We start from the raw sequence: 25,874 nt of genomic DNA, 5'->3' as shown, positions 1-25,874 counted from the left end.
ACAAAAATGGTGTTCATCTTACAAGATACTGACAATGTATGTATGATCAATGGAGAAAAAGAGGATTGTTTCAACTCATGGAATAGAGATTATGTGATCAAGCTAGAGCAATAAGAAAAAATTGTTGGTTCACAGAAGTAGAGCCCGAAGCTATCAAAAGATGGGTTTGGAAAACAGCAGCAGAGGATATGATGAAAATACAGTTCCTACTGATAAAAGTAATCTCATAGCAGAAAACAGGTGAAATCTCTAATAAACCACAAGAAAGGAACAATGAAAGCTTGCTCGATGAGAGACATAAAGATGGTTTGGAAGAAGACAATAAAACTAACGGTGACATGATATATGGGCAAAAGTCAATCTACAACAGAATAAAGGCAAGGCTACAGGAGAATGATAGCGACATTATTTGCAACCATAAAAAGGTTGATTGGTGGAAATTGAATGAAGAAACAAAAAATGTGAATGAAATTCTGAAATACATCAGAACAAAAAACATCACAAAAACAAATAATTTGATCAAGGCAGCAAGTATTGTTGTAGCTGAAAATGTGGGTGTTGATGTCTAGAAAAAGAAAAGATCCAAGGTGGAAAAGAAAAATACAGGTGGGGTTAGATATGCTCTCGAAGGACATTTCTGTGTTAGGCCAAAAAGAAAAGGGGGAGCTTAAAAGCAAACAAAAATACAGGGCACTGAACAGGAAGTATAATATTGAAAGAACGGGCCTGAAAGTGGTAATGGAGGAACTGAAACAGTGCGTTGTTGCAAAGAAAACAAAGATGGTAAGGTACGACCAAAGAATGAAGGGTTACAAGCAGAATAGGCTATTCAGAGTAGGTTAGAAGAGATTCTACAAAGAAATAAATGGAGAGCATACAGATGAAAAGTTGATACCAGATAACATTGAAAGTCAAAGGTTTTGGAGTGACTTCTGGAGCAAAGACAAGGAGCACAAGAAGAATGTTGAATGGTTGCAAGAACTGAAACAAACAGTAGTCTGTCCAAAATAGGCAGAACTAGTAATTTCAGTTAGGGAAGTGAAGAAAATCAGTAAAAAAATGGGAAACTGGGACCAGATGAAGTTCGAGGCTACTGGATCAAAAGATTTGGTGAATGTCATCCATGAATAGCCGCACAACTCAATACCTTGTTAAATGCTGACCAAGTAACACCAGAGTGGTTGACAAGGAGTAGGACAGCGCTGTGCTCGAAAAACATTGAAAAGGCAATACAGTGAACAATTACAGGCTGACATCCTGCTTGCCACTTATGTGGAAATTACTGACTGGAAAAAAAATGAAGTCCTGCCACATGAGCAGAAGGGCTGCAAGCATAAATGTAGAGGTGCCAAGGATCAACTCCTGGCAGATGAAACTGTACTTAGAGACTGCTAGAGGAGGAAAACTAACTTCGCCATGTCAAGGATCGATTATTGTAAGGCGTACAATATGATCCCAATTTCTTGGATTACGGAATGTATGAACCTATTTAGTATTGCATCGAATGTTGAGCGATTGCTTGGAAAAAGTATGGCAAAGTGGAGGATGGAACTGACAGCATATGGAAGAAGTTTAGGGAAAATAGAAATCAGGAGAGGCATCTTCCAAGGGGACTGCCTGTCCCCACTGATCTTTGTATAATACCACTAACACTGATTCTGAGGAAAGCAAAGGCTGGGTATGTATTCAAAAGCCGCCAACAAAAAGTCAACCACTTGTTATTCATAGATGACCTCAAACTTTATGGTAAAAATGAATCCCAAGTCAGTGAATACTTTCAGTGCTAATATCAGAATGGAGTTCGTACTGAAAAAGTGTGGTGTGTTAGTCTTGAAGAGATGCAAAATCAAATGTATGGGCGGGCTAACGATACCGTTGGAGAGGTTATGAAGCAGATAGAAGAGACGGGTTATAAGTACTTGTAGATATTGGAAATGGATAAATTGATGGAGAAAGAAATGACAGAAAAATTTAAGGTGGAGTACTTACACAGACTGAGACTTATCCTTAAGTCGAAATTAAATGGACAGAATAAGATTAAAGCTATCAATACCTGGGCAGTTTCACTCCTTAGATATGGAGCAAGGGTAATTGCATGAACAGCAGATGAACTAAACAGCTTAGACAGAAAGACAAGAAAGTTGCTGACTAGATATGGGATACTACACCCAAAGGTGATACAGACAGACAAGAAAAAGAGGAGGAAGAGGACTGATTGGATGTGAACACAGCATTAGAGCAGAAGAAAACAATATAGAATGGGATGTAAAAAATGCCACAGAACCACTTTTATTGGAAGTACGAAGGTCAAGCTTGTGTAGGATGGAAGATTGCAAAGATAAAGCACTGTACAAGCACTTGAGAATGAATGAAATTGAAAATAGGTGGATAAAAAAAAGAATGCATGGACAATTACATAGGGATGTTGAAGATAAGACAGACAGAAAAAAGAAGGCTATGGATGACTAAAAGTGATTTAAAATCAGAAACGGAGGCTCTAATCTGTGCTGCTCAAGAGCAAGCAGTAAGAATGAATTACATCACATACAGAATAGACAACACATCAGAAAGTGATAAGTGCAGTATCTGTGGACAAAATGGTGAAACCATATGGCATATTACCAGTCAATGTATGCCACCAGCCCAGAAAGAATATAATAGATATCATGACAATATAGCAAGGATTGTCCATTGGACACTTTGCAACAAGTATGGACTTGACATAGCAAAAAAGTGGTACAAACAAAAACCAGAAGGCATCACTGAAAATGATAATGCAAAGATCCTATGGGATTTTATGATTCAGTGCGACCATTAGAAAAAGAATATGAAGCTGGACATAGTTTTAATTGAGAAAGAAAGCAAATGATGCTGAATCATAGATATAGCATGCCCAGCTGACAATAAGGTATGTAATAAGGAAGAAATTAATTTTGACTCTATATCGGACAAGTTACCTCAATCCTTTCTATATTAATAATAATAATAATAATAATAATAATAATAATAATAATAATAATAATAATAATAATAGCAATAATAATAATAATAAATAGCTTCAATGTGCTCAACTGGAATACCAATGAAATATAGCTTCAATGTGCTCAACTAGAATACCAGTGAAATAATCAAAATTGATAGAAAAATCCGCAAGCTACTGACTTGTAATGAGATGCACCATCCAAAGGCAGACGTGGATCGTCTTTACCTTCCCAGAGCTCAGGGAGGTCGAGGCTTGATCCAGCTTGAACTTACATACAAAACCATCACAATCGGACTGACCAAATACCTTGAAACAACCAACAATTGGATGCTGAAACTTGTTGAAAAACATGAAAGACCGAAAAAACTTCACTCTATTCTGAAAGAAAGCAAAAAATTCACTACTGATCTCTTAGATACCCACCAGCTTGATCAGGTTGAAGGAAATGCACCAACTGCTGCTGCAAAGGAAATAAAATCAATTGCAAAGACAAAAGCACATGAAAAATTAGCTAGCAGATGGGAACAGAAACCTCTGCATGACAAGTATGTGGCTCATAGCAAACAAGATGATGTCGACCAGAAACACACACATCAATGGTTACGAAGCTCAGGGCTAAAAGCAGAGAGTGAAGGTTTCATATTGGCTGCTCAAGACCAAAGTTTATTAACCCGGAACTACCAAGCCAATGTGATAAAAAATGGAGCTGACCCAAAATGCTGATTCTGTAACGATGCGATTGAAACTATAGACCACCTAGTCAGGATGTAGAGTTTTAGCACCTGTAGAATATAAAGCAAGACATGACAGAGTTGGCCAGTATTTACACTGGACAATATGTCGGCATTATAAAATCAAAACCGCTGACAAATGGTATAAACACCATCCTGAAGCTGTGACTGAGGGAGAAAATGTATCGATTCTCTGGGACTTCCCCGTACATACCGACAAGGCTATAAAAGCTAATAAACCGGATATTATTATAAAAGATCAGACAAAGAAGACGTGTTTATTAATTGACATGAGTATTCCCTGCGATCATAATATAGCGGCGAAAGAATTTGACAAGATTAGTAAATATAAAAACTTGCTAATAAAAATTGAAAAGATGTGGCACCTCAAGGTGACTACCATACCAGTGATTGTAGGATCTCTAGGAATGATAAAAAAAGGTACTGAAACCTATTTGAAAAGGATACCAGGAAGTGCAAAAAATTGTGTTAACTGGAACGACTCATGTACTGAGAAGAGCATTATCGCTGTGAAAACAACATCCATTCATGAATTTTTTGGATCTTTTTTAAAACGGGGGCCACATTTTTCATTAACGAAACACTTTGAAACTTGGAACACTGGTAGAATGTGTCATATAAAACATCTTTTTCTCTTAGTCTTCTTAAAAAAAAGAAATCCCTAAGTTATTCCATGTTAAAGTTGTCGTATTTCTGTAATTTCAACCAATCACTGACGTCCATTCAGCCGATATACATTAAGTGCCGACTACATAAACAAACGATTCTGAAGCAATTCTATCGGTGATAGGGTTAGGGTTAGGGTAAAACAGAAAATTTAAAAAGAAAAAAGCACATAAAACGAAGAAAAAAAAAAGAAAATGAAAAAAGCAAATTTAAAATGAAAAAAGCAAATAAAACGAAGCTATGGCTTAATCAGCCAAAGGAGTAAATATAAATAACTGAATACTTGTCAGTGATTGGTTGAAATTGTCGAAATAAGACAATTTTTTACATGAAATAAATTTGAATACAAAAATATTTTTCTGTTCTATAACACAAAATAGATAAGTATACGAAGTTTGAAAGTCTTTCGGTACCAAAAACACTACGTAAAACATTAATGAAAAATGTGGTCCCCGTTTTAAAAAAGATCCAATTTTTATTTTTATTTTTTTTATTTTTTAAATACATATTTTACCTGTGAATTTGCGTGTGTAAGCTGGGAATGCATACACTGAGTTTCTCTGCCCTAGGTGTACGGAAAACACCCGGCGAGAAATGGAAGAAAATTTGAAGAAAGAAGAAAAAAAAAAATAATAATAATAATAATAATGATGATGATAACAACAATAATAATGATGATTTCTTCTATTTGCCACCAGGGCAAAGGATGAAGGGGACAATACTAAAACAAACATAAAGTGTGGGGAGTTTACATATAATGGAATGATAAAATAAAAGTATACACAGTATACATTAGAAAAAGGGAAGTATACATAGTATATGACACTAGTAAAAGAGAGGGGAAAAAGTGATGGTGATGGTGATGGGATCTCCCTGATACAGGAGGACCTTTAGGGATAATCAAGAAACCCACCATCCAAGATCACCCTGAATACCAAGGATGAGAGCCCTCTCCAACTACTGTCTTCTGAGTGTGTCTATGCATTAAAAACCATGGTATGCCTGAGCTGCCACACAAAGGAAGTTGGGAACAGGCCAACCACCTGCATTTTCACAACTTTCACCCACCTTTTCATAAATTCACTCGAGGAAAGTACCTCCCTCTCCACCCTCAATTTCCTTTTCAAGTGAAACATGAAAAAGTCAATGAGGACTTTACCAAAGAGGAATGTTTCTATCCTCTTTTGTCACAGCCACCAGACAAAGGAAAACTGCCTTGCCAGCCCAATTAAAGGAGGACGGTGGGGCAATCATCATTATGGACTTGGCTGACAGACAGATCTACCCTACACGTGACAGTAGCTGTTTCACATAACTCCACAAGTCAGCATTGCCCAAACACTGAATGAGTACATGCAGAATGGTTACATCACTCTGCGAGCACCTCAGACAAGTCTGTCTCACAGCACATCCATGCCTGTAGAATTTATCTCAAACCAGTAGCATCTAGAGAGTCCTCCAGAATAGACTTGCCAGTTCATCTTCATCAACGCCTAGAGTCTTCCCAAAAACATCATCACACTTCACCACTGCTAATCCTCTGTAAATAACTAAAATGCAACATTCACCGATTCTATTGCCCAACTTGAACACCTGATGGCATTCTAAGTGCCAGGCACCCAGTCTCAGCCTATCCTTTACTCAGGACTACAGCTCTGTCAAGGTATGTCTCACAAACAGAGCCCACACACGTTCACCTTCTAGAAATTGCTGCAGGTGGCGCAACCTGAGTGTGTCTGTACATTAAAAACCATGGTATGCCTGAGCTGCCACACAAAGGAAGTTGGGAGCAGGCCAACCACCTGACCATTGGAATATGTCCCTTCCACAAGAAGATAAACAGGATATGCTCCAATCTAATCAAGCAGTGACTGGAGCAAGGCACAACAGAGGTGATGTAGGCATTCACCACCTATGTCCAACCTTTCAGGAGTATCTTATCTGCCCATTTCTGGGTAAGAGAGGTCATCCTGTTCATCACCTCTTCCCAATTCTTATTCACATAGAGGTTGGAACCAAACCAGACCCCAAGCAGTTTAACTGGTCCATCAGTCCAGCATCTGATGTTGCCATCCGATGGCATAGATCTGCCTCTCCAGGTGTCCAGTCGTAATCCTACTGACTTGTTGGCATTGATTTTAGCCCCTGCAACCAACTCATATTCCTTTACAATGGAGCCAATCGTCACCACTTCAGAAGCATCTGACACCATAATGGTGACACATATACAGCTTCCAAGTAGTGATGGTCTACCCTATCAAAAGCTTTCGACTGATCTAAATTGATCAGGGCCCCACTGCAGCCAGCTTTAGTCACAGCCCTCTCTATGATGTATTGCATAAGGTGGAGGTTGTCACAGATAGACCTGCTCAGGATTGCACACATTTGTGCCTCCCCAACCAGACTACCAATGACAGGCACCAATCTTTTTGCTAATACCTTGGCCAAAATCTTAAACTGTGTTTAGCAGAGTTATGGGCCAAAAGTTCCCTAGCATGTCCCCACTGTCGGTGTCCTTTCTCAGCAGTGTTACTACACCCCAGCTAACAGCACTAAGAATTCTTTACTGTAGACATCTGCCAAGAGGCTGCCAAGCAAACATAGAATTCATAAGGCAAACCATCCAAACAGGGTGATTTGCAACTTGTGCAATCACTCATCCCCTCCCATATTTCAGAGGCTGTAATTGGCTTTTCGCAGAATCTCACGTCTGTCACCAAGAGTCATGGTAGGCCATCTAGGTATGAAGTAAAGTTTGCTACCATCGTTGACCCATCACCCTCACCAAACAGCCGTGCAAAGTGCTGCTGGAAAGCTGCACACATATGCTCAGAACTGAGTAGCACACATCCATCCTAATCTGTCAAAGACTTGATCATGGTTTTGTTTCCACGTTGCATCTCTACCGTTCAGACCTATTGGACAGTTTGTAATGTTGGCAGCAGTGGGACTTTGTTTTTCCTTGTTTCAGGGCAGAAAGCCTTTAAGTGATTTACCAATCCACATTTGTGGCATCTTGGCTTTCTACCCTCCACAAAGACTGACAAGTGAGTACCATTTGGGAGATCGATTAGGTTAGGTAGCTAGTCGATATAGTCTTACTTGCATTGCAAGATCAGTTCCAAACCTATACCTAACCAGTTTTGCTTAGGTAGTTCCTTGACCTCCAATATAGTGACTTCATCTTCTTCTAGACCTGCCAAGATGGCTGCTACTAACCAGGTAACGAATACTTCTGGTAGTACATTCAGCACCCTAATCTTGGCAAGGTGTTGGCTGCAATAGCTGGGGATTATGAAAAAGTTGTCATTCCTCAAAGTGGTCACAGAATTACATCTAGCTTCTTCTTCCATCCCAAATCTCACCTCAATGGTTCCAAACTTCTTTCCTTGAGTGATGTGGGTCTTTTGTTCCCACACACGCCCAAGGTATTTTTGTACTTCGCTCTCAAGAGCATTTTCCACCCACCGAGACTTGACTCCAATGCAACGGTATGTTATCATGCATCCTGCAATATTTTCTATCACATCGGATGCAGGGTTTAGAGCTACCCTTCTCCCATCTCTTTTTACTAATTTTCTTGCCAGTTTTCATTCTTCTTCATCTATGTGGAAACTTTCCATATTTTCTGCTGCAGGTGCAAAAAACACAGAGGCGATATTTGCGTTATGTTTCATTTCTTTCATGTTGTTGTTGTTGCTGTCACTGCTGCTGCTGTTGCTGTTGTTGTTCTTGTTGTTGACACTGAAAGTTTTGATGTTGCTTTGATGTTGCTTAGAGGTGAAACATTTTTCGCCTCAGTGGGCCATTTGATATTCATATTCTGAATTCTTTCCTCGTGCTCAGTTTCTCCTGACAAGGAACACATTCCTTTGTCGAACATTATGATGACTTCTTTATCAGCCATCTTTAAATAATTACAGAAAATTACCAAATATTTGTCTCTGCTGAAAACAGTTAAAATTCAAGAATTATTGAAGTGCACCTCCTGCAAAACAGGATGTGTTTCTACACAAAAAGAACTATCTGCACAGTTCAGACAATCTCAGAAATGTAATGGTAACAAAAGAAATGAAAAGATGGGGCCTTAGAAGGCCGAAAACATTACAAACATTTTTTCAACTTACAGAACAAATTTCCGTGACATCACAGTATGGCAGCCATCATCATCATCATCATCATCATGATGATGATGATGATGAGGAGGAGGAGGAGGAGGAGGAGGAGGAGGAGGAGGAGGAGGAGGAGTTAGAAAATAATAGACCAGACATAACAATTATAGATAAGGAAAAGTAAAGTTGCCAAGATCATAAAGAAGAGGATGTAAAACAAAAAAAATACATTCCCTTAAAATTTGAAATAGGAAGAATTTGGAGTATGAAAACTGTAAAGGTCATGTCGATAACAATTGGTGTGTTGGGAACAGTAAGCAAAGATATAGACAAATGGCTGAAGGAGAATGGAATAGAATGCCCTGTAGAGCTCCTACAAAAAGTTTGTCTCTTAGGGACTGCAAGGATTATCAAGAGGGTTCTAAGCACTTGAAAGACTACCAAAAACTTGTGTATACCTAGAGTTACAGGTAGTAAATTCTACCCATATAAATCCTACCAGGAATAAGACCAAACCTCAGTCAAACCAAATAATAATAATAATCCTTTCTACTTGAAGCACAAGGCCTCAAATTTGGGGAAAGGGCTTAAGTCGATTACATCAACTCCAGTGCATATCTGGTACTTATTTAAATCAACTCTGAAAGGATGAAAGGCAAAGTTGACCTTGGTGAAATTTGAGCTCAGAACGTAACGACAGGGGAAATACCACTAAGCATTTTGAGTGCACTAACAATTCTACCAGCTCACCACCTTAATAATAATAATAACAACAACAACAATAACAATAAACAATAATAATCCTTTCTACTAAAGGCACAAGGCCTGAAATTTAGTGGGAGGGTACTAGTCAATTACATTGACCTCAGTGTTTCTCTGATACTTAATTTATTGACCCCAAAAGGATGAAAGGCAAGGTCAACCTTGACAGAATTTGAACTCAGAACATAGCAACAGGTGAAATGCAGCTAAGCATTTCATCCAGTGTGCTAACAAAATAATATTAATAATAATAGTAATGATTTCTTTTATTTGCCATAATGGTGAATAATAACACAGGTTTGCAACCAAAAAATTGTTTCACATTTAGTGGGTAAAATTGATAAATTTTTTTCTGCTGATTTCAAAAAATTACAAAGAAATTATCCTATCATGTACAGTTTCTTCACAAAATCAGTCATTGCATTTCACTATTATGCTTGAATTTGATTATTATTTATTATTATTACTATTAATTGCCGTATTTAGATAGACTATAATTTTGGAAAATAGGCTTCTAATAACATTTAGACCACTTCAGCTATGGAGAGGTAACTTCAATCACCCACATGCAGTGAAGAGAGAAAGATGCACTTTTCAAGGTCATGCTGTTTAGGTTAAAATGTGTCTTTTTATTTTACTTCAGTTATTTCATCATGCTCTTTTTATTTTACTTCAGTTATTTCATCATGCTCTTTTTAAATGTACATATGTTATATACATTGTTTTATTGTATCATATGTTACATTTTAATGCTTCTTTAATAATACTGTGTATACATTTAGATGGTCAATCAAATATACGCTGTTAAAAAATGTCCATTTCCCCTTCCCTTACAGACCTCCACATCATTTGAAGCAAGGTTGTCTTCTAAAAGATGTGCAACTAGCCCAGATAACTTTTGTTGAAATATCAGGGATTTATTTACAATTGACAGATAGGTGTCCTCACCTTGTTTGTTGTTATCACGTTTCAGCTGATATACTCTCCAGCCTTCATCAGGTATTCTGGTCAAAATTTGAACCCAACCTTTTATTTGACTAATGGGGTACACTGTTCTCATTCCTAAGGTATGTTGCTGATCTTATTTTTCTGCTGAGGTTATTTTTCAAGTCCCTGTCTGGGATTGAATTTAGAATCTGAGAGTTAGTGGATAAAAGTACAGGCTACTAACCCTCAGATTCTAGGAATGAGATCAGTGTACCTCATTAGTCAAATAAAGAGTTGGGTTCAAAATTCCACCAGAACACCTGCTGAAGGCTGGAAAGTACATCAGCCAAAACGTTGTGATTACAACAAACAAGGTGAAGACATCTATCCATCCATTGTAAATAATCTACATAATTCCTCATCTCAAAAATATAGAATAGTATTATGGAATTCGTCAAAAAATCTTACTATGCCTATTTTGGTATGAAATTAAGAGACCAAGAGTCAACTCCTCATAAGGCCTGTGCAATTTGTGTTGAGTACTGAGTCAGAAGGCAGAAATAGCAATAATAATGAAGACTTCAATAGAAGTGAAGGTGAAGAACCTCAACTATTCAACTAGTGTGAATTAAATGATCTAGTGAGGGAATTAGGGCTCACAAAGGAGTCAGCAGAGCTTATAAATTCCAAAAATCTTTCAGCTCCTTGTGCATCATTCTTTTGGTATTGTAACCATGAAAACAAATCTATTCCATATTTCGCTTAAGAAACTGATATGGTTTATGGTACTGATACATCAGGGTTAACAGAAACATTTGACTTAAATTACAGCTCTTATGAATGGAGATTCTTTATTGACTCTTCAAAGAGAAGTCTTAAATCTGCCCTACTGCATAACGGTAATAAATATGCTTTCATCCCTATTGGACATTCAGTGATCATGAAGGAAAGATACAAAAATTTGTTGTCACTCTCTCACAAGAGTAAATTCGAAGATCACAACTGGATGATTTGCAGCAACTTAAAAATAACTTGCATGTTACTTGGACAACAGTCAGGTTACACAGTTTTCCACTTTCTTGTGTGAGTGAGACAGTAGAGCCAGAACCTCCATTGGTTTAAAAAAGAATGACCAAATAGAGTTACATTTACACCAGGAACAAAGAATGTCCTTCAAGAAAGGTTGGGTGATCTGAAAAGGGTTCTTTTGCTTCCTCTACATATAAAACTTGAACTCATGAAGCAATTTGTAAAAGCTTTGCCACAGGATGGAGAGGGCTTCAGGTATTTGCATAACAAGTTTCCTGCTCTATCAGATGCCAAGGTTGAAGAGCAGATATTCGTAGGACCAGACATAAGGAAACTTGTCAAGGATGACAATTTTGAAAACTCTCTTAGTGATTTTGAAAAAGATGCATGATCATTTCAAGGATTCAAACTACAAAGACATAGTGGAAAGAATTTTGGAAAAATTCAAGGTCTTGGAATGTAAAATGAGCATTAAACTTTATTTCCTAGATATCCATTTGGATTTGTTTCCAGAAAATCTGGGTTATGGAGGTGAAAAGCAGGGGCAGTGGTGGCTCGTAGATAAAATTAGTGGGGGTGCTGCTTCAGAAAATTTTTAGCCCTTGCTTTGATATTATGTAAAAGGAGACAAACATAAAAAAAATATTTTTTCATAAACTTGATCGGTTTGTGTTTTAGCCACTGCCGGGTAGTGTGTTTAATTTGTTCATTGAACAGTGGCACAAATTCCCCCTTGTTTTTCAAAAATCCCCCCTAAATCACAAAATAAGGAGGGAAAATCTGCCCGTTTTTCAAATTCTGGCAGCAACACTGAAGCTGGAAGCAGGATAATAATCTAATTCTACACTTTATCACATTCAAGAATATAAACATGTTTTTAAGCACAACACACATGGAGTCAAAAAGAAACATTTCCTTTCACTGGCACTGTGTGAATGACAATGCTCTCTCTCCCTAATGTGAAGCTTCCTATCTTGGACATGTGGGCATGTGCACAACTGCCAAACACCACATCACTGGAACTGTGAAGCACACAGTTCTATACAAGGATTTTTGCATTTTTTTCATAAACTAGGGGATGACTACTGACATTAAGCTTAATGTACAAGTATAAAGAAAGAATTAAAGAAAAAAGGACTCATTATATTGAATGTTATCGATGATATAGGGAGTGCTGCAGTTCCGCAGTGCCTATACACACAAGCCACCACTGAGTAGGGGATAAGTTTCTTCTAAAATATATACATAAAGGAGACAGAAAGAAGATATCAGGGAAGATGAAATGTCAGTACAATGGCCAACTACTGCTAGATGTTGCATTGTGAATGTCCATCAAATGCTCACAAGCGAAAGATTTCCATGCATAGCTACCAAGTGAAAAAGAAGAGATTTTGAAGCACTGAACCTAAAAAATGAATGAAACTCTTATAAAAATCTATTTTTTCATCTTTAAAATTGCATTTGTGTCATTTTATTTTGCTAAATAAAGTGCCAGATTCATTTTTATTAGTTTCATTTTGTTCTAAAATATGTGAATTTACCTACAAGTGATGGTATATTTTATGGTTAAATTGTGAGAAAACTTTAGGTAACGGAAAAGAGCCATTTTGATATTTTGAATTAACACCACAAAAATATATAAAGTAACATACAACTATCAAAACAATTTTCAAAAATTTCTATTTTGCAGATCTGTGTAATGTATGAATATTCTTGTAACTCTTCACAAAGGTAAATATACAAATATTTGGAAATGGAGGAAAATAATTTCATAAATAACAATGAATCTAGGATTTTGTGGTCAGAACAAAGAACACCAGTATTTTGTGGCCTTCTAAAAATACATAAAAAATTTCAAAAAATTTCCTCCATTGTGTCCAGTTTGAAGTGGGTATGAATGTTGTACAGCCAAAATTTCAGAGGCTGCATTTGAGTGATATAACAACACCAACCTAACATTTAATATTAACTTTATATCACCACACAAGTAATATTGAGGTTGGTCATGAATTATAAAGTTCCACAACAGGTCAACACTATTGAAGGCATAACTCAATAGTGTTCATAAATAGTAGATTACAAAACCTCTGTACAGGAGAAAATATGCATAGTAGATTCTATTGGCCAACTATATCAACAAATCCAAGTTGAGCAGAAAGTCGTTAAAATGACTATTATAAATGGCAGGAGAGCATGTGGAAGAAGATCACAGGTTACCACACATTCTGCTGGTTGGTACTAAAAACAAGCCTAGACGTTCTAGAAGGCTCTAGATCAACTTGTCATGTGAAGTCTGGCTGCTGATTAGCCAATAACTTGATCTCTCATTTGAACAAGGTTGTGTTATATCATGACTTAAACTTCATAATTGATTACTTGATTTTGAGTCTTGTCTAGCTACACTTTGATTACAGTTTATTGATGACGTCTTTTTTGTCTGGAAAGGATCACAGGATAGTTTAGTTAACTTCTTGCATGTCTGTGGCTGCTTCACAAATCAACTATGGCTTTAAATCCAATATAAAATTCTCATCAAGTTTCTCAAAAACTAGCATCAAATTTTTGGACACAAAAGTCAAGTTTTCAGAAGGCTGAATAGTGACAGAGTTATTTTGAAAACCCACATCATCCAACACTTATCTTCATTGCTGTTCCAATCATCAACATCATACAATCAAGTCAAATCTGAAGTCCCAGTTTTTGAGGATAAAATGGATTTGTTTTGAAAAAGGGGAAGCAGGCAAATGCTTCTGTGCACCATTATGTCAAACACACTTATAATGAATCACAATTAAAGGAAATTGCAAATGACATAGCTAAAATCAGAAAGGAAAGTCAAACTTTCATGCCTTTTTTTTTTAGCAGCCAAAATAAAACTCATGACTGAATTCTTTTAGTGATTAACTGGTACCAAAATTTTGCTGGCATTTCAAAAGTGTTGCAAGAAAGTTATCAACATGTTTCAGAAAAATATCCCTGCGTCAAGCAAATATTCCTTCATCCACCTATTATAGCCTTTGGATGCAATAAAAATACAAGACAATTATTAATCAATAAAAAATAAAACAATTCCATTGTTCACTGAAAAAATTACAAGAGAGGTAGGCTCTGATCAATGTGCAACAACATGAGTCAAGTCAACTCTATCACAGATTATAACAGAAATGTTATTATTTATATGGAAGGTGGGATCTGTAAAGGTTCCCATTTGGAGTACACAGTGGAATGCACTAAACACAACTTGACTTATGTTGGTTACACAGCAGAAAAATTGAATAAAAGATTCAAAGAGTATAGGTATAATGTTAGGTACAATAACAGGAGTTTGATATAACTCGCTAAACATTTTACATCAAACAGCTGTAAACTTGAGGAACATCTGAAAGAACACATTCTTAGAGAACATTCTGACTCCACTGCACTTTCAGTTCTCAAAACATATGAGGACAAATATATTTGTGAACTAGCAGAGATACCTGGCATTGCTCAGGATTAAAATGGCATAGTTTGTATATATATGTTGCATTCATGTTGAAACAGGTGATATAGGAAAGTGCAGCATTGACAACAAAATATTTGTGGAGTAAATGTTAAAGCTTTGCATAAATGACAATTTGAGTTTAACACACCATTTAGGACAGAATTATCATTTTTATAAGAATGGGATGGATCATATCTGAAAGCAGCTCCAGGTGTTGTGAAGAACGAATTTGTACATGACATGTTTTTGCAAGCTATTCTATAGGACATGTGTTAAATGGTGTGCTAAATGTTGCTTTAATAATTCAGCATTAAGTGCTGCAGCATGATTTTGCTGATCTTGAGAAAGTCTCATCTCCCTTCTGTCTTGGGACTCCATCAGACGTGCTGCAGCATGCTTTTGCTGATGTTGAGAAAGTCTCCTCTCTCTTCTCTCTTGAGACTGTATTTGACGTGCTGCAACATACATTTGGTGATCTTTGGAAAGTGTCATGTCCCTTCTGTATTGAGTCTCCATCTGATATGCTGCAGCATGCCTTTGCTGATGTTGAGAAAGTCTCATGACCCTTATCTCTTGAGACTCTTGCCTTCGGTTTTCTGCACTCCTCCTTGTTTTATAGGTGTTTCTGGAGAGATTACGTTTTTCCTGTGGTGGTATATTTTTTTCAATATTTTAAACAAAAAATTATGTGCTTAGAAAAAAATATACATTAATCTCTATTTTTGTAAGTAGTCGTATGTATTTAGTATGTCTATATTTTTGTATGCAGTGTAAATTAACCGAATATAAGCAAATTGTAAATACCTTGCAACCTTGCAACTGCTGTGATAATTATGAACTGTTAATTGAATGGTAGATGTGTATTTTTATATAACTTGGACCTTCCACATAAGTGCTTTTTGTCAAGAGTTTGTGTAGATATATCATCATCATCATTTAACGTCCGCTTTCCATGTTAGCATGGGTTGGACGATTTGATTGAGGACTGGTGAAACCGGATGGCAACACCAGGCTCCAATCTAATTTGGCTGAGTTTCTACAGCTGGATGCCCTTCCTAACGCCAACCACTCAGAGAGTGTAGTGGGTGCTTTTACGTGTCACCCGCACGAAAACGGCCACGCTCGAAATGGTGTCTTTTATGTGCCACCTGCACAAGAGCCAATCCAGGGGCACTGGCAACAATCTCGCTTGAAAACCCTACAAAGGCCAGTCAGGCGGTACTGGCAACGGTCACGCTCAAGATGGTACATCTTACGTGCCACCCGCACAAGAGCCAGTCCAGGGGCACTGGCAACGATCTCACTTGGCTTGCCGGGTCTTCTCACGCACAGCACATTTCCAAAAGTCTCGGTCAGTAGTCACCGCCTCGGTGAGGCCCAATGTTCGAAGGTCTTGCCTCACCACCTCAGCCCAGGTCTTCCTGGGCCTACCTCTTCCACGGGTTCCCTCTAACTGTTAGGGTGTGGCACTTTTTCACGCAGCTATCCTCATTCATTCTCACCACATGTCCAAACCAGCGCAATCGTCTCTCTTGCACACCACAACTGATGCTTCTTATGTTCAGCTTTTCTCTCAAGATACTTAAACTCTGACAGGTATGCACATTGACATTACACATCCAGCGGAGCATACTGGCTTCATTCCTTGCGAGCTTACGCATGTCCTCAGCAGTCACAGCCCATGTTTCACTGCCATGTAGCATGGCTGTTCATACACATGCGTCATACAGTCTGCCTTTTACTCTGAGTGAGAGTCCCTTTGTCGCCAGCAGAGGTAAGAGCTCTCTAAACTTTGCCCAGGCTATTCTTATTCTAGCAGCTACACTTTCAGCGCACCCCCCCCCCCCACTACTAACTTGGTCACCCAGATAGCGGAAGCTATCGACTCCCTCTAGTTTTTCTCCCTGGAATGAGATAGAAGTTGTTTCCTGTTTGTTTACAGTGTTTATTGCACCTGAACATCAGCCACATACAAAAACTAACTTCGTAGTTAATCTGCCTTTGATATTGCTGCACCTCTTATGTGTCCATAGCTTGCACCGGGTACATCTTATAGAGTTACTACCTACTCCTTTTCTGCATACTGAGCAGGGCCATCTATCTGAAGGGGTTTGTGTTTTATCTACCTTCCTACTTATTAGGATTTTGGTTTTTGCTAGGTTGACTCTAAGGCCCTTCGATTCTAGTCCTTGCTTCCACACCTGAAACTTCTCCTCTAGTTCTGATAGTGACTCCGCAATTAGTGCAAGGTCATCAGCATAGAGGAGCTCCCAGGGGCAACCTGTCTTGAATTCCTGTGATCGCCTGGAGGACTATGATAAATAGGAGGGGGCTGAGGACGGAACCTTGGTGGACCCCTACCTCTACCCGGAATTCATTTCCAACCCTCACCTTACTGGCAGCATCTCTGTACATGGCTCGCACAGCTCTCACTAACCATTCTTCTATCCCAAGTTTCCTCATTGACCACCAGATAAGGGATCGGGGGACCCTGTCAAAGGCTTTCTCCATGTCAACGAAGGCCAGGTACAGAGGTTTATCCTTGGCTAGGTATTTCTCCTGCAGCTGTCTCACTAGGTGTTTAATAATGTACGTAATGTACACGCAAACACACACACACTCACAGACACGTACACATTCATATACAAAATGTGATGATATGCACACATATAGTCACATACATACAGTAAGGGAGACACATACAGGCATACATTCACACATGTCAGTTGACACATGTCAGTTGACACATGTGTAAATGTAGATGTATGTGTGTGTTTAATAATGTACCTAACACAGAAACACACACACAGTCAGAGAAACATACACACTCATACACCCACACACATACACTCAGAAACACATGCACACTCATATATGTGATGTCATCATCATGGTGGTTTGAAATTTCCTTTACTATCCCATGCGTACTGAATGCGCAAATACACACACAAAGTGGAAGAATAAAAGTGAAACAATATTACACAACGGTTTTTGATAGAGGGAGAAATGTAAATAGTGTATTTAAATAGGAGAGCAAAAAATTTAAAATAAGTAATGTTGTAGGGAGAACGTACAAATAGTATGAAGACAAAAATATTTATGCATGACAAAATTGAAATACACTGAAGTCAATTTTCAGAGATAGAGGGGGAATGGGGGAGAGGGTGGGGAGGAGGGGAGAGGGTGGGGAGGAGGGGGAGATGGATAAAGAGGGGGAGAAAGGGGAGAGAGGGGGAGGGGGAGAAAGGGGGAGAGAGAGTGAGCAAGTGAGTAAAAGAAACAGATACCTAAAAATGTGAAAGTGAGAAAAAGAAAGAGAAGAGATAAATAGAGAGACAGAAAGGGGAGAGAATCAATTGGAAACTGCAGAAGTCAAAGGGGGTGAATTGGTTGAAGACTGCAGAAGTCAGAGGGAGAGAATCAGTTGATAACTGCAGTTTTTAGAGAAAAACCCATGTGTAAAACTTTTTTTCAAGGTCGGTTTCTTGCATGATGTGGGAGCTCTGGGCAAAATATTATATTGCATGACCATCCATAGCCCATAAGTAATGTGTGTGTAACGTTTGGTGAAAATCGGTTGAAAACTGTAGAAAAGCATACGTATTACACACACACACACACATACAAACATCCTTTGTTTTACATATATAGATTACTAACATCATGCCTTGGAAGAATGAACAAAATGACAGAATTTTCTCACATTTATTCAAAATATTTTGACTAAACATTCTCTTTCCTGCATTCTTTTTCTTTTCTTTCATCTATTTTTCTTTTCCTTGTTACCAGTTTTGAAAAAGCAAAAATCAACGATATTTTGTCTAAAAAGGAATGCAGGAATTCTTGTACTTCTGCATATTTTTCACTTTTCATTTTGAACCTGAGAAAGACAGACATACTTTTGAAAAATTGTTCAGTTCAATAAATAGAGACAGTCTCTATTTACTTCAAATTCTATCATGCTCTGCTTCATCATCATCATCATCATCATCATCATCATCATCATCATCATCATCATCATCATCATCATTATCATCGTCATCATTTAACGTCCATTGTCCATGCTGGCATGGGTTGGACAGTTTGACTGGGCTGGCACGCTGGAAGGCTGCACTAGACTCCAGTCTGATTTGGCATGGTTTTCTATGGCTGGATGCCCTTCCTAATGCCAACCACTCTGAGAGTGTAATGGGTGCTTTTACGTGCCACCAGCATGGGTGCCATTTGCGTCACACCAGGGTGTGTTTACATGCCACTGACTTGGATGCCAATTTGCACGACCCAGTATCTGCCACAACTGTGATTTTGCTCAGCTTGATGGCTCTTCTTCTCAAGGACAACATAATGCCAAAGGTCTTGGTCATTGCTTCTGTGAGACCCAATACTCAAAAGGAACTCAGCCGCTTTGCTTCTGTGAGGCCCAATGCTCAAAAGGAACTCAGCCACTTTACCTTCATCAGGCCCAACACTCAAGAGTAACTCAGCCACTTTGCCTCTGTCAGGCCCAACTCTTGAAAGGAACTCAACCACTTTGCCTCTGTCAGGGCCAATATTCTTTAAGTGCCATGAGCAATGTTCTTTAAGTGCTATGAGCACAGATGCACCTGGCGTGATGGGTCCTCTCAAGCACAGTACATCGGTCTCGGTCACCAGTCATTGCCTCTGTGAGGCTCAAAGTTCGAAGATATGTTTCACCACCTCATACCATGTCTTCCTGGGTCTACTTCTACCACAGGTTCCCTCCACATATAGAGATCAGCACTTCTTTACACAGCTGTCCTCATCCATATGCATCACATAACCAGCACAATTGTCTCTCTTGCACACCACATCTGATTGTATAATAATAATAATGATAATAATAATAATAATAATAATAATGGAGTGCATCAACAGTGAAAGAAGAAACATGGCAGAATATTTGTAAACAACAAGCAAGACCTGCTACAGTATGCTGCTAATGCAGAAGAATTTAACAAAAATGGACTTGAGAATGCTATTGAATTCCGATCACAAATAGCCAATAAGAGAGAAGAAACTTTCCTTTGCATGGAATTACATGATCAGTTCCACCATGAAACTAACAACTTAAAAGGCCAGGAAGCATCATGGAGGAGGCTCAGCAAGGGTGACCTAAAGAAGAAGACTGAAAACCTAATCATCACTGCCTAGGATCAGGCATTGAATACCAACTCAGTGAAAAGGGATATATACCACACAAATACAACAAACCTCTGCAGAATGTGTGGGAAGAGGGTCAAAAGCATGACTCACATTGTTTGTGCTTGTGAAAGTCTTGCGCAGAAAGAGTACAAGCACAGACACGACAAGGTAGCCCAAAACCTTCACTGGCTACTATGCCAGAAGATGGATACGAGGTAATGGGTGCTTGGTACCAACATACACCGGAAAAGGTAATGGACAAAAAAGTGGGAGGCAAAAATCCTCTGGGACTTTGACTTCCAGACAGACAGAGTGTTAGAGCACCAAAGGCCAGATATAGTAACCTTTAGGAGAGACAAACAACAGTGCCTAATAGTTGATGTGGAAGTGCCAGGAGATTAACATATCATCATGAAAGAAAGAGAAAAGATTGATAAATATGGGGACCTGAGAATTGTGATCACCAAGATGTTCTTGTTGTCATCAGATCATTGGGTTCAATACCACCCAACCTGAAGAAACATCTGGAAACTTTAAAAATACCCTACAATCTAGGTATATTGCAAAAATCAGCATTTCTTAGAACAGCACACATATTGAGTAAAGTACTATCTGAGGTCCTTGTTGTGACTTGACAGAGAGTACAAACCCCCAGTAGACACAATGTCTTCAATCAACAACATCACAATATTGGATACTGTGTGGCATCTTAGATAATAATAATGATTTCTTTATTAACCACACAGGGTTTACATTAAGAAAACCATTATGGACAGCACAGGACAAATAGAATGTAGGATTACATAAAAGTCATGTAAACAAGGAAAAACAATCAAATATAACAAAAAAATTCTCCAAAAGAGGGAGACCTCCTGGGACCACTCAAGGAAACCCCACAAATTCATGACAATCCTGACACCAAGGTAAGTACCCTTTTCACTTCATCTACATTCACCCACCTTTTAACAAAATTGTTGGATGGCAGCACTTCCCTTTCCACTCTCATTTTCCTTTTCAAGTGAAACTTGAAAAAGTTGATGAGGATTTGGCCAAAGAGGAAAATGTCTGTCTTTAATCCTTTCAATCTGATCCACCACACAACCTCTTTCACTAAGGCTATCAGGCAAAGAAAAACAGCCAAAAGAAGACAGTGGGACTATCTTCATAATGGACTCAGCCAATAGCTAGATCCATCCTACATATGATAGCAGGTGTTCAACATAAACCCACAAGTCAGAAATATTCAGACAAGAGCATGCAGAACAGTTTCGTCACTCTGCATGTACCTAAGGCAAGCCCAGCTGATGGCACTTCCATGCCTGTAGAGTTTATCCCAAACTGGCAATGCCCCACCAGCTGTACTGCCAAGCCAGGCCAGGGATTTCTAGAAGTTATCCATGGGTCTCAGCTCAAAAGTCCTCAAGAACAAACCAGCTAACTCATTCTTGTTTACATCCACAGTCACCCCAAGAATGTTGTTACACTTGCCTGCCACTAACCCTCTATAGAATGCTTGAGTGGAACTTCCACTGACTGACAAAGGACTGTGAACACCTGACAACATTCTGGATGCCAGGCACTCTGTCTTGGTCTACACTTTATCCAGGACTGCAGCTCAGACAAAGAGACAAGCTGTAGGAAATCATGTCTGACAAATGGTGACCACACTTGCTCACTGTCTAGGAAGCACTGGAGGTGTTACAGCTTCAGCAGATGTCTGCACATCAGCAGCCACAGCATGCCCAGCCCTCCATTCATTGGGTGTTGACAGTAAATGGAGTGCCTGACAAGTGGAATGCACCTTCTCCACAGTGGCGAGCTGGCAGAAATGTTAGCACGCCAGGCAAACTACTTAGTGGTATTTCATCTGTCTTTATGTTCTGATTTCAAATTTCGCAGAGGTCAACTTTGCCTTTCATCCTTTTGGGGTTGATAAATTAAGTACCACTTGTGTACTGGGGTCAATTTAATCGATTGGCCTCCTCCCCAAAATTCCGGGCCTTGTACCTAGAGTAGAAAAGAAAGCGGAAAAACACATGCTCCAGTTTCAGATGGACCCGTCTACCTATGACACAAATGCATCCCTTGTTAACCTGTGATAATGCAGTATGGTTGTTTTCTGAAACCCCTTTCATATTGTAGTTCTTTGTGGTCTTACTTGTATCAGGCACCAAGTTGATTTTTACATTTGACCCATTCCTATATCATTGCTAAATTGATTTACCTGGTCATTCTTAGTATATAGTTTCGGGTCATCAAAAAGGATGAAAGGCAAAAATCAACTTTTGGAAAATTTGAATTCAGATTGTAAAGACTCAAAAGAAATACCACTAAGCATTTTGTCCAACTCATTAACAATTTTGATAGTTTGCTGCCTTAATGCTATCAATAATGATTTCAAATAAGAAAATAGAATATGACTTGAAGATAATTTGGCTGTTATCTCTAGCAGGTCATTCTCTTGTTGGCCCTGAGGTTTTTACTTCACTGTTTTCATTCCTCTCTAGTCTTGGAGCCACTAAAAAATCAATTTTAAATAAAATTTCTAGTGCTGATGGCTGAAATGCTTAATGCTTTGTGTTCCTATTTTTGTATGCTGTTGTTTAACAACCTATTGTTTGATCATATATCTACTCAGTTAGCCATGACTGAATAAGACCTATAATCATCAAAGGCTTTCTAGACATGGCTATTCTGTCTTTTTGTATACCTAAAACTACGAGGAGGTGCTGAAAATTTCCTGGCTTTAAAGGTGTTGTGAAAGGCCTGGTTGGAGAACCAACCTTCTGAGTTCTTTTACAGGGCTTAGAAAAATTGAAGGACTGCTGCAATAAGTGTGTGAATCTGAGAGGAATATGTTGAATAAAATCTGAGAGGGGAATATGCTGCATAAAATCATAATTAACTGATCTTCCTGTATTTTCTTTCACCCAAAGCCAGGAACATTTCAGCACCCCCTTGTACATTGGCTAATATGTGATTTGAGGGAATTTGCTGTTATTTCCAGCATGTTGAGGGACCATATAGAAGCTCCCTTGTTAATAGGATTTCATTTACTTTTTCCCATTAGAACTCATTGACTTTTTTCAGGCCTCTTGAAATATCTTTGTTATTCCAATCCTCTTGCCTTAAGTTTTTTTCCTTATATTTACTGAAGAAAAATATCCTACAAATCAACTTGTCTTGCTTAGAAATAATCAGAAACTTGCAATTTCTCTCCAGGATGGTGAGTAGATGTGCTCACCCTTCATTCACTGTGTTTTTGCACAGTTCATAACTTTGATGGAGCAGCAGTCTTAAACATAAAATCATAATTAACTGATCCTCCTGGATACCTGGCACCTGGAATGTTGTGAAGCACTTATAGCTCTCTTTCAATCAAGCATATAACCCATGAACTTATTCTATAGAGGACTAATGATAAGAAACTGTAACACTGTTCTCAGAGAAACACAGGGCATTAACAGGAATCAAATGGCTAGCCTGTTCTGGAGAAGTTTCAGCTTAGGAGCATGGATAATTTCCAGAAATCCTTATTGGAGTTACTGTTAGTTTGAGATAAACTCAACAGACCTGGAAATGCCATCATTGAGTCTATCTGAAATGCACCTAGAGTTGTGAAACCATTCTACATGCACTGATTCAGTGCCCAAGCATTATTGACATGTACAGTTTTACCAAAAAGATGTTGTATGCAGGACAGATCCATCCAGCTATTGACCAAGTACATATTGAAGTTTGCACCACTGTTTTTCTTTACCTGAAAAGGGCTGGTAGTTTTCCTCTGTCAAGTAGCTATGGCAAAAAAAGGTTGTATGTTGAATGCAGGTGAATGGAATGAGGACAGATATTTACCTCTCAACCAAGCCCTCATCAACTTTTTCAGCTTCCTCTTAAGGAGAAAAATCAGAGTGGAGAGAGAGGTGCTGCCCTCCATTAAATTTGTTGACATGTAGATGAAAGTGACAAGAATGGCTTGAATGAATGGGCCTACTCTTAGAATGAATCTATAGATTGCAGAATAACAGTTTAAAGAGGGCACTTACCTTTGGTCAGCAAAGTAATTCTAGATTTGCGTAGTTCCTTAATTGGTTTTAAACAACAGTCATCTCTCTGGAGCCTTTTTTGTAATTTGTCCCTGTAAGTTGCAGATTTGATGCTTTGTAATTGTTGTTGTTTAGCTCCAGATCAGCCTTGATCAAGCAGACCTATTATCAAAGTCATTCCAAACATAACTATCCTATTGTTTTTCTTCAGACAAAGCTTTTCCATGACTAAATTATTTTAGATGTCCTTCCTTTTTTTAAGATTGTAGAGGGATATTTGGTTGCTATTGTAATCTTTGATCATGTCCCTTCAAATTATTGCCTTTAATTTTGCATTTAATCCTTATAATGTTGATAAAATAAATATACTAGGGTGATTGTGATTTCAAAGTTTATCAGTTAATAAAATGAAAAAATTAGTTACTGGAATAAATGTCAGTCAACCTGCATTTAGACTCTACATGTGTATTGAGACCTTTGTCAGTTTTTAAGGTTTCTTATAAACAGTCAAGCACTGAACTTAGTTTTATTGACAGTACCAGTTCCTTTAGAATGTATAGTTTTGTGCCTATGTTGCTGTTTTTTTATTAAGATGGCAAACTGGTAGAATCATTAGAGTATCAGAAAAAATGCATTGTAGTATTTGTTCTGGACCTTTACATTCTGAGTTCAAATCCTGCTGAGGTCAGCTTTGTCTATCATCCCCCAAGGTGTCATTAAAACAAAATATCAATCATTAGTTATTGACTGAGTCCCTAACCTTGAACTGTTAGCCTTGTGCCTAAATCAGAAACCATTTTTAAGATAGTTAGTGGCTAAAGAGTAGAGGGCCACATTAAATACTTTGTGGTATTTAGTTACAACCCTTTACATTGAGTTTAAATCCCTTTGAGATCAACTTTGCATTTACTTCCTCACAGGATTGCTAAGAATTAGAATCCAGGCTTGTGTTTGTGTTTAATTAATAGCAAAGAGCTGAATAGTTTTAAAAAGAAACAATAAAAAAGAAAAGGATACCAATTAAGCAATAAAATTCTTCAATGAATGACTCACTATTAGACTGTGTTCTCCTTTACCTCTTCTACAGCAATTATAGTGGCCTCTGCTCTCCTGAACTAGCTAACTATGTACATATCTGCCTCATAGCTAAAGCCACTTGATGTGTTAATTTCTCATCCCCTCGAGACTGATTCTGTATCTTGCACAATTATACCTCACAATAAACATATTTTCCAAACTGTCCTTCCCAACCTCTTTACTGTCCACTTACCTAACATTTCCTTTCCAAACTGAGCTACAATCATAGTAACTTCACCTTGTTAACTCTATCTTCAAATGTAACATGGCCTAAGCAATAAAGAATAACTAGAGCAGAGCCAGTAGATAAGATGAAGTGCTTGCCAGAAAAACTGCTGGAGTGAAAAAAACAAGGAAAATCCTTTTGTAGTTCTTTGATGCTTAACATTAAAACTTAAGGATTAAATTTCATTTTTGGATTTGGTTTGCAAGATTCTTTATCTGAGTTTGTGTGTTGAAGCATATTCTGTTGTGTCTGGAGAGTCATTCTCTTTTGGTGCCTTATGATTTAACACACTCACCGGTAAAATTTCCACTTATTTCTTTTTTATTTTTCTAAAATTTTCGTTGCGTCTTGCAGTCTTTTCAAGAATATTGAAAAGGTTGCAAGATGCAACGAAAAATCTGATAGTGTTAAATAAATACCTAATATAGTTAGTTTTGTCTTTCAACATTCTGACTTCAATTCCCAGCAGCAAACTTTACGTTATTGTTCCAGGATCAATAAGTACCAGGCAACTGAGGTCAATTCAACTAACATTTTTGCATATCATACCAAGGTGACTACTTTTCCTATTTTTTAATTAATTAAAAAATTGTCTTGGCTTACTACATTGTTATCCCAACTTAACTATGTGATCTTCAACCCTAAGAAAT

Source organism: Octopus bimaculoides, chromosome 3 (genome assembly GCF_046866305.1).
Source record: "Octopus bimaculoides isolate indiv1 chromosome 3, ASM4686630v1, whole genome shotgun sequence".
Classification (NCBI taxonomy): Eukaryota; Metazoa; Mollusca; class Cephalopoda; order Octopoda; family Octopodidae; genus Octopus; species Octopus bimaculoides.
This window is presented reverse-complemented; position numbering follows the sequence as displayed.